We start from the raw sequence: 13817 nt of genomic DNA, 5'->3' as shown, positions 1-13817 counted from the left end.
GTGACGTAAATAAATCCCAATGGAAGATTGTCTTTGGACTTTCTCTTTTGTGTAATTATTTGTATATACAAGATCCTTGGCCAGGATCCCATTATACAAAAGAAAAGGTGGGGATGTGGGGGAGGGTGAATATTCCCAGAGAAATTCAGCCTTTCAATTACTTGATTATTCTTGTGGTTGCAGGAAATTGAAGAATAATGAGTTTGTTTCCTATGTGAATCATAAAAAAATAATATGGGTATACACAGGGCCATTGGCTTAAATAAATGGATGGCCCTTAAAAAATTCACTTTTTGGAGGTGTGCATAATACTTTTTGAGGACACACTGAAATTGTGTTGGTAATCCCAGTTCCAAGCCTTTAAAGTTAGTTTAAGTGTAGGAAGAGGAGTGGCAGCAACTTGATAATACATTTAGTACAATTGTTTATCTTATTTCATTTATGTATTGCCTCATTCAAAAAATGATTTGAGATCTCTTTTCTTTTTTTTTTTGTCTTTTGAGACAGATTCTCACTTGGTTGCCCAGGCTGGAGTGCAATGGTGCCATATTGGCTCACAGCAACCCCTGCCTCCTAGGTTCAAGTGATTCTCCAGCCCCAGCCTTCCAAGTAGCTTGGGAATTGTTTTTGTTTGTTTGTTTGGTTTGTTTTTGTTTTTGTTTGAGATGAGTTTTTGCCATGTTGCCCAGGGTGGTCTTGAACTCCTGAACTCAAAGTAATCTGCCTGCCTCGGCCTCCCAGTGTGCTGGGATTACAGGCATGAGCCACTGTGACTGGCCCTGATTTGAAATATCTTATAAGAACATGTTCAACTTAATAATAATAAAATGTGTATAGAAGAAAAGGTGCATTATCTGGAAAAGTATAAATAAGTAGAAAGTCCTAACTGGAAACAAGAAAATAAATATTTTAGGATCCATGCAATTTTGTTTTGATTCATTATTTTTATTTATTTACTTTTAATAAAGATAGTTTCTCACTCTATCATCCAGGATGGAGTGTAGTGGTGCAGTCGTAGCTCACAGCAGCCTTGAACTCCTGGGCTCAAGCTGTCCTCTCACCTCATCTGCTCAAGGAGCTGGTTTTTTTTTTTGATTTGAGCTTTCTAGCAGCCAAAACAAAAAGGCTGCTATGTGGCATAGAAGGATAGATATGAATGCTGTGTCTTTTGCCACACACGTGTGCATGCATACACACACACACTTACATACTCTCTCTCATAATTATTTATTTATTATTAGATTTATTTATTTATTCATTTATTTTTGATAGGGAGTTTTGCTCTTCTTGCCCAAGCTGGAGTGCAATGGCGCGATCTCGGCTCACCACAACCTCTGCCTTCCGGGTTCAAGCAATTCTCCTGTCTAAGCCTCCTGAGTAGCTGGGGTTACAGGCATGAGCCACCATGCCTGGCTAATTTTGTATTTTTGGTAGAGATGGGGTTTCTCGATGTTGGTCAGGCTGGTCTGGAACTCCCAATCTTAGGTGATCTGCCTGCCTCGGCCTCCGAAAGGGCTGGGATTACAGGTGTGAGCCACTGTGCTCGGCCTATTTATGTTATTTTTAAAAAGCAAATTGTTTCATGTTCCTTAGGAGCGGCACAGCTATGTGGATCTCTAATTTCTAAAATAAATTTCTCATATGTATGCTTAGTAGTACTTTCCTTTCAAAGAACTAGCTTACCTGTGGGTGATTTCAGACCAACCTGTTCAGTTCTTCTGTTTGAGAGACAAATTTAAATGCTTATAGTTACCCAGATGACCACCTTTCACATTTTCTATCTCATCCTAGCTACCACTTCTCCCTTAACATCACCTGCAAAAACAAAATGACTCCCCTAATCTGAAGCCAATTTTAATTTATGGGATGGACCTAGTCGTTTGTATCCAAAATGTCTGAGAGTATTTTTTTTTTTTTTTTTTTTTGAGGCAGGGTCTCGCTTTGTCATCCAGGCTGGAGTATAGTGGCATGAACAAGGCTCAGGCAGCCTCCAACTAACTCCTGGGCTCAAGCGATTCTACTACCTCAGGCTCCTTAGTAGCTGGGACTACAGGTTCACACCACCACACCTGACTAATTTTTATATTTTTTGTAGAGACTGGGTTTTGCCATGTTGGCCAGGCTGGTCTCCGACTCTTGGACTTAAGCGATCCACCTGCCTCTGCCTCCAAAAGTGTTGTGATTACAGGCCTGAGCCACTGCACGCGGCATGTATATATTTTAAATTGTAAACAAAGTTATCATTGATAAGATAGAGTATAGAAAAAATTTAAAGAAAAATTTGATCTAGCTGTCAATGAGAAGGAAAGCAAGCTAAATAATGAAAATTAAATTAGCATGAGGAAAATGAAAAATAAAGAGAGACTGGAAGATACCACATAAATTATGTGGCTCATAAGTCTCAGAGTTTTGAAATGTTATTGAGTCAGGAAAAGACTCCTGCCTTACTCATATATGCATTTTTTGCATTTAATATTTTATTATATACAACTTAATTGTCCCTTAGTTAAGTCCTAATCCATTGAATAAACAAAAGTAATTTGTCAACATACCTTGCTTAGCAGCTTTATCTTTTTCAAATTTTATTTTGTTTATTTGTTATGTCATTTCCAAATTCCTGTAGGCCTTTGGTCTGTAATCTCCATAAACCATTGTAGGCATAGACATTTTAATGGAAAGGGCTAGTGACGTTTCTGGTTTTGTGACCTTTTACATTCTGATTCAACAAAACTTTATTGATCACCCGCTTATATAACAGTCACTACGCCAAGAGATTTTTCATATCTTATCACATATTACTTTCCATAATAAACCCATGAAGTAAATACTTTATGGTCCCCATTTAACATAGGACACTGCTAATAAGCCTCAGGGAGAGATGAGCCCGGATCACATTGCTAGTAAGTGCTAAATTTTGTCTCAAACCCATCTTGACGTTTGAAGCCAGTGTTCTTTCTATAGCCATGTCTCTTGCTTAAGTATTTCTGACTTTTACTTAAGATACACTCTTCTCTTTGATTATTAATTACTCTGGTGTGAACTGTGATCTTTTATGAAATCTAAGACTGCTACTATTATCTGGGCAAAATTGTGGAATTGAATCATTGAGATGCAGATTGAATTGTTGTTGATTGTTCAACAATTTTGAGATGAGATAGATCAAATTTTCCTTTATTGAAATCAGAGTGGTTGGAGCTTAATAAGAAAGCAGAACATCTTAAGGTAAAAGAGCAGGTACTTTTTTTTTTTTTTTTTTGAGACAGAGTCTCACTCTGTTGCCCAGGCTGGAGTGCAGTGGTGTGATCTTGGCTCACTGTAAGCTCTGCCTCCCAGTTTCATGCCATTCTCCTGCCTCAGCCTTTGGAGTAGCTGGGACTACAGGCGCCCGCCACCACGCCTGGCTAATTTTTTGTATTTTTAGTAGAGATGGGGTTTCAACATGTTAGCCAGGATGGTCTCGATCTCCTGACCTTGTGATCCACCCTCCTCGGCCTCCCAAAGTGTTGGGATTACAGGCGTGAACCACCGCGCCCGGCCAAGAGAAGGTACTTTTTTTTTTTAAACACTGACATTAGTTCTCTTTTTGACTGCTAAGGACAACTACAGACAATACATTCTGTAAACCATTTTTCTGAAATAGTAAAGAAAGTGAAGCACAGTAGGAATTCTTTAAAATGTTGTCTCGTTCATTGGGCATTTATTGGGCACCTAGTATAATCCAGATATTCTGCAGTATTCTGTGATACAACCTTAAATAAGACAAGACATAGATTTGGCTCTCAAAATATTTATAGTCTAAGGGGGAAACTTTGAATGTATAATTAGATTGTTAATTTTCAAAAATTAAAATTCAGTAAGTTGCTTATTAGTATCATCGGCTTTGGAAATTTAACATTTTTCTAATGAAGAACATAAGTTCCAGTTAAGAGGGTTTCCTATTTCAAACAATGTAGAGTAAATCAGCTTGTTCCGTAACTTCTAATATTTTTCAAATATAACCCACATTTTACCTTTAGAACTAAAGATATGTCGAGAAGAGTTCATTATAATGTAATTGAGTCACTTACCAAGCCTATTTTAAAACCAGTTACTTCCTTTACTTACTTTGCACTCTGTGACACATAGACTTCCAGAATCAGAGAAGTATTGTTTTTGTTTTTAGGGACTTGCTATATTATGTGGAACCAAAGCCAAATTAATATGGCTAAGTAATTTTCAGTTCAAGGTAGGATATTAGACAGAAATTCTCTTTTCTACTTCTAGATTTGGACATGAAGTAGTTTTTCATGTTATAAAATGACAAATTTTATTTATTTGTAATGAAATAATACCTTTTATTTATAGCCAAGTTCATCATTTTAACACTTAATCTTCCATGACAGTCCGGAGGAGAGGAAACTTGGCAACCATTCATTATTATCTGTTTTTATCATCAGAAGGTATTTATTTGTAAGGGGAGTGTAGCAATGATGTCAAGGGTAGGACATTTTTGTACAGGACGGCCTTTCCTTTGGAGTCATGATGGTAAATATGACCACAGTTACTTAAAATGCATGCAAATAGTTACCAGTAAAGATGTATAAAGTTCCCTGGACACTCAGAAGCATGTGATTATAGCTGTGGAATGAGAATATCTAATAATAAAAGGAGAAAATGTCAGTTTTGGATTAGTGATTCAGGAATCCCATCAGTGACTATCTAATCAGCAGCATTTCACCTGTTGTTTTACAAAGCTCTTATTGAGCTGTGCTTCCATACCTTTGTGCTTGTATGAAGATCTGCTCATCATAGAAGTCCACTTACCTATAGTTTCAACATGACAAATCTGAGCTTAAACACAAATTAGAATATTTAGGCCCTGAGGCTATTTCTTGGATTTAAATATAGCACATAGTATGTGAACTTTGAGCTTGATAATGCTGTGGTACAGTGAAAGAAGGCCAATGTCAAGGATATCTGAATTGATTTGACCTTTTGTCCTTGCATGTGAAAATGACATGCTTCTATAGAAGTCTATATACTCATGACTTCCTTCTAAAATGATTATTGTACAGTATTCCATGGCCATTTGATTTGATTCTTATCACAAAATTATCGAGACATCCACTAGTGTCTACTTAATTGATGGCAAACAAGAAGAAAACTGTAATCTGGAGATAACTAGGTAAACCGCATATTCTACATCTGTGCCTGGATAGAATGACTTTTGTGGTTATATATGCAGCAAACACTTTTGAGTGCTGGTCATTTCCCTGAGCTCTGAGAATGCAAAAATGTGCCATGTCCATTGTGATTATTGTGGTGAATACAGAGTGTTGTGAGAGTAAATAACGTGGAGAGAGTGAGAAAAGCCTCCTGTGAGGACATTTAGCTGAGAAGGAAGGGTAAGGAGGAGACTTAAGAGGGCGTCAGAAGTTCTGGAGGGAAGGGGAGAGTGGGGGTTTGAGGGACAAATGGCCGTCATGGTGGAGTGAACAAAGGGGAAAGTCACCTGGGATTAAGGATAAAGAGAATTCTTGAGTTACTAAAAAATTGATTTGTTCACGTTGCTCGGTGATTCACTGACTGTGTTTCTTTGGGGAGAGGCTTATAAAAATTAGAATGTTTATGTCTTTATAGCTATCTAAATGTTTTCTGCATGTTTCTGTCCAGCACCCATGTCTGACTTCATCCCAGTTTGATGATTAGGATGATGATAAACAGGATGATGAATAATACAACTATGGAGATTTAAATTAGAAGAAAAAATCTTCTTTATCATTTTTATTATTGTAAGATTTATTAATACAAATCTGTATTGTTATTCAGTTCTAGAATGTTCTAATATGCTTCTTCCATCCAAATTTATGATTACTTCTTTACCTCATATAATATTATTACATTTTCTTGCAATAAAATACATTTTTAAAATTCACTATTAACCCTGTGTGTGATGAGATAGCATAATCTTGTGGTTAATATTAGCTCAGGCTCTGTAGCCAGAAAATACGGGTGTGAATGCTTGTTGCATCATCAAAGATACAGGTGTGAGTCCTGGCTGTATCATTCACTGACTATTTACATTTAATATGTTATTTAGCCTTCAAAACCTTTGTTTGTTCATCTGTAAAATGGAATAATAATTGTATCAGCCTCCTAGGATAGGTAAGATATTGCAGCGAAGTTTCTTGTTACGATGTATTTCCTTGATTATTTCATAAGACAGAGGAGGCATCTTTTCTACGTTCTACCATTGAGATACTAAAATGGCCAGGGAGCAGATAAGTTCTAAAGATTAGGTTTAAGACTGTCATATACAACTTGCAGTCCATCTGTGCAGCTGGAGACTAAACCAGAGTGTCATATAAACCTTTTCCTAATCAAAGTGGTTGTTCATTTATTAATGTAAATGCCCTGTGCCTTGGATGTGTGAGTCCTAAAAATACACTTCCAGGGATAAAAATAGATTTCTGGGAGTTCTGAGATGCTGCTTAATCAGAACCAGCTGCAAGCTGTCTAGAAAATGCAAGTTATATGAGCCAGATGGCTTTTGCCCTTTTTGCTTTAGACAGCATGTAATTTTGATAACTACAGCTACAGTAATACATTTTGCCAGTCACAGTGTTTGATAAACATGTTTGTTGAGAACAGCCACTTCCAATTAGAGACTCAGTAAAATGTTAATTTATTTTAATAAATTTTCCCTCTAGGGCAAGACAAAGAATACTTTTAACAGGTTAAAGAAATATCTGTTCATGGAACAAAGTACCGTTCAAAAGTTACTGTATGCCAGTGATTAACTTTTCAATTTGGCATTTAGAGAATGTTGAGCAGTATTCATGACCTGCCCCTCCATTTTTCTCCTTACAACCTCATGTATATATAAGAGACCAGGATTTTTCATATTTGAAATTATGTTGCTTTACTTGTAGAAAGATGGTTTAGCTAATTTTTAACTTTCTTCTACCCATTTCTAATTACTATAAACTCTGATAATAGTTACTGAATTATTGCTTGCTTACAGATGCTTATTAATATGGTAGTTCTTGGGATTTTACTTTTATGATCATATTCTTTGAGAAGAACTTTTCTCTATTAGCCTGATGTAGCCATGACTGATTTTCATCAGCTGAGGACTGCAAACGTAGTCACCGATATTGGCTGAATTCTAATTTTATTCAGCTCCTATTCAGACAAAATAGCAAAGCTAAATGTGTAAGCTCTTCACACTATAAGACCTAAACTCAGATACAGCCTAGTTTTAGGAGATGTGAAACTGTCAATTCTTCCATTTTCACTGGTGACACCGCTTCTTGGAAAAGCATATTTAAGCCCTGGTTTCCCATTACAGGAATTGAAATATTCTGTGCTTTATTTCTTGAGACATGTCTACCAGGAAGCATGTAACAGATTGTGAAGTATCATTGAAGGATCTCTTGAGTCATAATTTTTCCATAATTCCAGGCCTTCCAGCTTTGTAAGTTTAGTAATCACCCAGCAGTTGTTTTTTTTCCTTACCCAGTTTAAGAGGAGAGGGTATTTCATTTCCAGGATAAGTGATATTAGAACATAAAGATCATTATAATAGTAGCTACAGGTTTATTTACTCTTACCAGGAACTATGCTAATCACTTTATACATTATTGCATTTAAGCCTCACTACAACATAGTATTATAAGGTATATATATTTATTCTGTTTTGCAGATAAGGATGTTACTATTAATATAACATGTTTATATTAATAGAGTATAATTATTCTAGAATTATCACTAGAATGATGATTATTCAACATCATACAGAAAGTATTACAGCCAGAATTTGAAGCTACTCTTGTATTAATGGTGTGTCTGGCTCAGGATCTTTAATTCCACCCATTAAGCTATGAAAATTGGCATTTGACCTAACTAGGGCTGCTTTTTCAGAGGTAAATGTATGCCTCTGGCCATCTTCGTATACTTCAAAGAATTCACAGTATTGCTTCTTAGCATTCATTTTAAGCTCAGATTGTATGTGAAAGGGTCTGATCTCTCTCATCCCACCTTGTTAGATGAATTATAACTGATGTGCTTTAAAAATAATTCATACTGCTGGGGAAAAAAATCTCACTTTGGTGCTTTTCCAGTATATAGTTAAGAATTACACTGATGGGTAGTAATTGAAGAAATTGGTAAGCACTTGTGTGATATGAAACAGCATAGGAAACTTATATATAATATATAATATCCATTATATATAAGCTTATGTATAATGTGTATAACATTTACAAAAGCAAAATAATACCTTTATGTTTTTATTTAACAAAGTGAGATAAATTCATTAGTGAATGCAGCAGGGCATACCTGCAAATTCTGTCATAGGTAGCAGGAAATAAAGCAAAGCGTTGTTTATAAAAAGACCTCTTTGTTATGATTCTGTCCACTCAAAGCAAACCGATGGGGGCATGGAAAAGATCTTATTACTTTTGACTATTTTGGAAGAGCATACTGTTGGTATTATTTTCATTTGCAGCTATAAAATGGAACTTCTTGAAAGATACCATAAAATAATAGAACAGTTTATACTTAAGTACTATGGTATGATAATGGGCTTATGCTGTTTGTTAGCAAAGAGTTGATGTTATTTGTTGTTTCTTGGAAATGAAAGGGAGAAACAGATAATACTTCTTTCTAATAAATGGATTATTCTCTTCTACCCTATTCTGTTAGACAATTTTATATCCAAACAATTACTTAACCCTATTTTTCATATTTCACAGAGTTGTACGCAAGATCTGGATTTGAATATGAAATCTGATACCTCCGTGGGCCAGTCGAAAAAAGCATTTTGATATCACTAGATGAGAGACATTATAGACATTTTAGTTCTAGAGAAAGTCTCGGTCCTTTCTTTATGTCAAGAGATTTGTGTTAGAATGAGCCAACAAAGGCCTATGCACTCAATTAATATACATCAGTTTTCTGTTAGCATGTAAGGTCCTATAGTTGGTGTTCAAGAAAAGAACATGATACATGAAAAGTGATCTTTGCCAAATGTATCCGTGTTTATGCTAATGTGGGTAAACTGTTCCTCTTTTACCATATGAAGGATTGGTAGCTTAATAGTTTGCTTTGCTTAAATGATTTTATGTGGCAGTGTTGAGGATCTGCAGAAGTGACTGTGTCCTTGCCCTCAAAGAACTTTTGGCATTTGGCACCAAAAGGGGGCACTGCTCTCTTGTGACATAAAATGTAGTCCCCGAATAGTGGGGCTTTTGGAGGTTAGTGACTCCAAAGGAAATAGTAGATAAAAGGAAAACGTATTTACTTCATCCCATGGGGGACTTTCTTGCCTTGGTCTTCCTGAAAAGATAAGCATTGGGCTGAAAATGTTTGTTATATACCCTTGGGCACCATTGGCATATTCCAAGCTGTTTTTGTCAATCATATAAATACATATTTAGACAATTTCTGAAACATTTCTCATAAAGAAAGAAGTCATTCATCTGGTATATCATATTCATATGCATAATGGCTTTCTAGAGTTGTGTCATTTCTTCACTATGGCTTCTCTCGTCTCGCACCTCTTCAGAAGGCACCCTTCCTTTCTTTTTTCAGTAAATACCACAATTTTATTTTTAGGTGTATGCAGCATGAAATATATGTGTGTGTGTGTGTGTGTGTGTGTGTGTGCCTGCGTGTCTGTGTGTGTGTGTGTGTGAGAGAGAGAGAGAGAGATAGAGAGAACAGAGAGATTGATTAATTGGTTGATTGATTAGTTGGTTGGTTGGAGCTTTTCCCAGAAAGTTTTCCAACTGTTCTTATTGGCATATTTGAAAGTTTAACAAAATCTCATTAAAGTTCATGGATTTCACTGAAATCTCTTATTTTTATTAGATAATCAGTAATATTATAAGTATACATAATCTGCCATCCCAATATTTTCAAATTTTAGTTCTTTTTCTATCGTATTGGTAAGAATGTCACAATTTCTTCCTAATGTTGGTGATAGGCATCTGTACATCTGGTTTTGTTGGAAACAACTGTGCTAAATGTTTAATAAGGTGCTCATTGTAAGTTAAAGATAGGGAATCTTTATTATATTATCGAACAACCCTGGCCTACGCACATGTATTGAGATGACTACATGTTATTTAGCAGGCGGGGATAGGTTCTGTTTTAACATATTTTGACCTATTGATGTCGTAACTTCATTAGTAGATTACCTAGTATTAAACCATTCTGGGATTTCTGATGTAAACTCAATTGGACATGTTTTATTATTATTTAATATGCTGTTGGGTTTGGAATATATTTCATCTAGCATTTTTGCCTCTATATTTGTGATACTGAATGATAGTTTTCTGTTTCGTCAGCTGGTTTTCAGGTTTTAGTGTCAGGGTTACTAGGCCCATCACTTGTGATTATACAAGTTGTACACTGCCACCTATAATATTGTAATTTTCATAGTTATTATGACAGTTTTACAAAGGAGGACAGTAAAGTATCTTGAGGAAGGGACTTTTTTAAAAACCATATTGACTTACCATATCAACTAGCAGAATGTAACATTCTAAAACAGATTTTTAAAAAATTCCGTATTTTTCCATTCCTTCAATGTTTAAAAGAATCCATGCAAAAAATCAGTAAGGTTTATTTGACAATAGTTGTTTACTTAAATTTCTTCTAGAACTGTTCATCTCTTTAGGGTTTATATATTCTACTCAGCTGGGATGATCTTTTAATTTCATTGAACTATTAAAATTCATTCTTTAACAACCAACTATACATAATATTCTTTATAATTCTTTTACTCTTTTCTGTGTTTTTCATCCCCCTTTTATTACTTTACTATTTTATCTTTTTCTTGAATATTAAGATTTGCCTTTTGTTTTCCTCTTCTTTCCTTCTCCAAATACTTTTGGCTTTATTTACTGGAATGTAATATTTTAGTATTTGAAATTAATAACTGTTTTTATTATTTTTTCCTCTTGCTTTCCTTAGATATAGTTTGTTCACTTTTTAAAAAGGTATTTGCATTGAATATTTAGCTTTCTTATTTTCTTATTTTTTATTTTCAAAGGACCTTTATGGGTACTTTTAAAGTTTGCTAATTGACTGTAACTGGAACATTTAATTTGGAGTTGAACCAACTAGCATAGGTATGCTATCCGTGTGAGAAACCTTTGGAAACATTTAGCTTGACAAATTGAAACACTGGAATTAATCTTAAAAATCTGTATTAGGATTGCATTGACAATGTCTAGTGTTTTAAAATGGCAGTTTGTTCTCTGATTTTAAAAGCAGTACATGTTATCTGTGGATATTTGGAAAATATAGAGAAACATGCTTAGCTATGTAACAATTACCCTAAAATTTAACAACTTAAAATGAGAAACATTAATTTTCTCACACAGTTTCTGAGGGTTAGAAATCTGGGAGAGGTTTAACTGGGCCATTTTGGCTGTGTCTCTCCTGAAGTAGAAGTCAAGCTGTGGGCTGGAGCTGCTGTTATCTGAAGGCTTGAATGGGGCTGGAGGACCCATTTCAAAAACGGTTCACTCACATGGCTATTGGTTGGAGGCCTTAGTTCCTCACTGGCTATTGGCAAAAGGTGTTGGTTTTTTGCCTTGTGGGCCTCTTCTTGCTGCAGAGTGAGTGATCCAAGAGAGAGTAAAGTAGATGCTACAGTGTCTTTTATGAACTACTTTCAGAAATTACATACTGGCTGGGTGCAGTGGCTTGTGCCTATAATTCTAGCAGTTTGGGAGGCTGAGGTGGGCGGATCACTTGAGGACAGGAGTTTGAGACCAGCCTGGCCAACTTGGTAAAACTCCGTCTCTACTAAAAATACAAAAATTAGCCAGGCGTGGTGGTGCACGCCTATAATCCCAGTTACTCAGAAGGCTGAGGCACAAGAATCACTTGAACCTGGGAGGTGGAGATTGTAGTAGGCCGAGATCGCATCACTGCATTCCAGCCTGGGAGACGGGGTGAGACAATGTCTCAAAAAAAAAAAAAATTAAAAAGAAGTGACATACTGTTCCTTCTACTGTATTCCATTGACCCTACTAACCAACCTTGATACAGTGTGGGGGATAATGACACAAGGGAGTAAATGCCAGAAGGTGGGGATCATTGGGCCATCTTGAAAGCTATCCACCACACACAGAAGGACATAGAAGTTACTCTTAGGTCTACCATTCAGTCCCTGTGGATCTTCCAGGTTTTTGTTTTCCCTTCCATAGCAGCAGACCATAAACATTTCTTATATTATGAAATAGTGTTCTAAAATGAGATTTTTATATGTTTGCTTAGTATCCATTGTTACGGCACGCCAATTTATTTTACCAGTTTCTTAACATTATTTTATAATGAGGTTGTTTTGAGCATTTGACTATTATAAATTATAATATTTCTTGTCTACAAGTCCTTGAGCACATCTCCTGCCATTTACCTAAAATGGATTCCTAGAAATGTTTCTCCTGGGTCAAGGCATGTAAACATTTTAAGGCTTTTTACACATATTGTCAAAATATTCTGCAGAAATTTGTACCAAATTTATGCTAGTATTGCCATAACAAAATGATGCCTAACTTCTTATGTGCTTTTCAATACTAGGTACAATATTTTAAAAATATAAGGAGCCTGATAAGGAATATAGTATCTCATGGCAGTTTTAATTTTTTATTACTAATAAGGTAGGGGAATTATTTTAAAAGTCTTATTCTTGAATCTATGTAGTATTTTTCTTCTTGATTTTTAAAGGTATCTTTATCATAATTACTTTTAAAGTTGTAATTAGTTCTCTTTAAAAAATTATATTTTGCTTTCTTTCAAAATATATTTCACTGGATGTTTTCATTAAGGCTGTACAATGGGAGTGGTTCTGTAATGAATCTGGAAATGTTGAAAAATAATTGAATAACTTAAGCACTTTCAAAATACCAGTTAGTTTGTTGGTGACTAAGTTTCTCTAACTTACATTTTATTGATTGAACATTTGCTAGAATAATGAGTTAAAAAGTGAGAAGATGCTTTTTTTTTACTTTTGTTGTAAGCCATCTGCCAAAATTTGGTGAGTGCTGAGGAACATTTGTCAAGGAATAAAATCATAATTGAGAGTTGTCTAGTCTGAAAAAATAATAAAAAGACTCTCAGTGTTTCCATGTGATAGAATGAGAATGACTGTTATTACTTGAAAAGTTTCCTGCCCAGGACTTTCATATAGCTGATGTTCTCTGTGTTGTACAAAAAAGAAAAAAAATAATAGTTTGCTGAACAGTTTTCTGGATTTCCAAAAAACTTTATTTTGGTTTTTGATATTTTCATAATAATTGGTTTTAAATTTGAAAGTTGTTAAGCAAGTTTAACAGTGATAGTGGGTAGAATATGAGCATACACGTTGTCTGGCAAGGCAGGAGCAGAGTGTAGCAGGGAGACCTTGGAATAAGGTGCTTATTTTATAGTCAACTCTGTTACCTGCTTTGTGGCTTTGGTCCTTTCAGCCTGTCTTCTCACCTATACAAAAGGAGTACATTTTGCCAGATTTGCCAGATTATTTTCAAAACTAAATTATATAATGTACACATAGTGCCTGGCACACACAAGTGCATGATACATGTATAAAGCAACAGGAATAACTATGGAAATGTGTACTATTCTTAACATAAGTAGTTGGAAAGGGAGATCTTCACAAGACCATAACAAAATGAAAAATTCAGTGATTTGTAGGTGAACATTAAATTTATGCTGTAATTCTGACCAAGAGTGTATGTGATGGGAGGGAGGGGAACAAATATTTATTTTTTGCACCAGTGAAAAATTTTGCAGTTATTACATTGCTATGAAAGTTTGCTGAA

General features: G+C 35.3%; 1 protein-coding gene across 10 annotated transcripts in view; it reads left to right on the top strand.

Moving 5' to 3' along the window:
* Positions 1–13817, top strand: part of HDAC9 (histone deacetylase 9) — a 911013-nt gene that overhangs the window by 118679 nt on the left and 778517 nt on the right. The gene's annotated exons all lie outside the window — the stretch shown is intronic.

Source organism: Pongo pygmaeus, chromosome 6 (genome assembly GCF_028885625.2).
Source record: "Pongo pygmaeus isolate AG05252 chromosome 6, NHGRI_mPonPyg2-v2.0_pri, whole genome shotgun sequence".
NCBI classification, from domain to species: Eukaryota; Metazoa; Chordata; class Mammalia; order Primates; family Hominidae; genus Pongo; species Pongo pygmaeus.
Note: the sequence above shows the minus strand (reverse complement) of the source record. Positions and strands in the feature narration are given on the sequence as shown.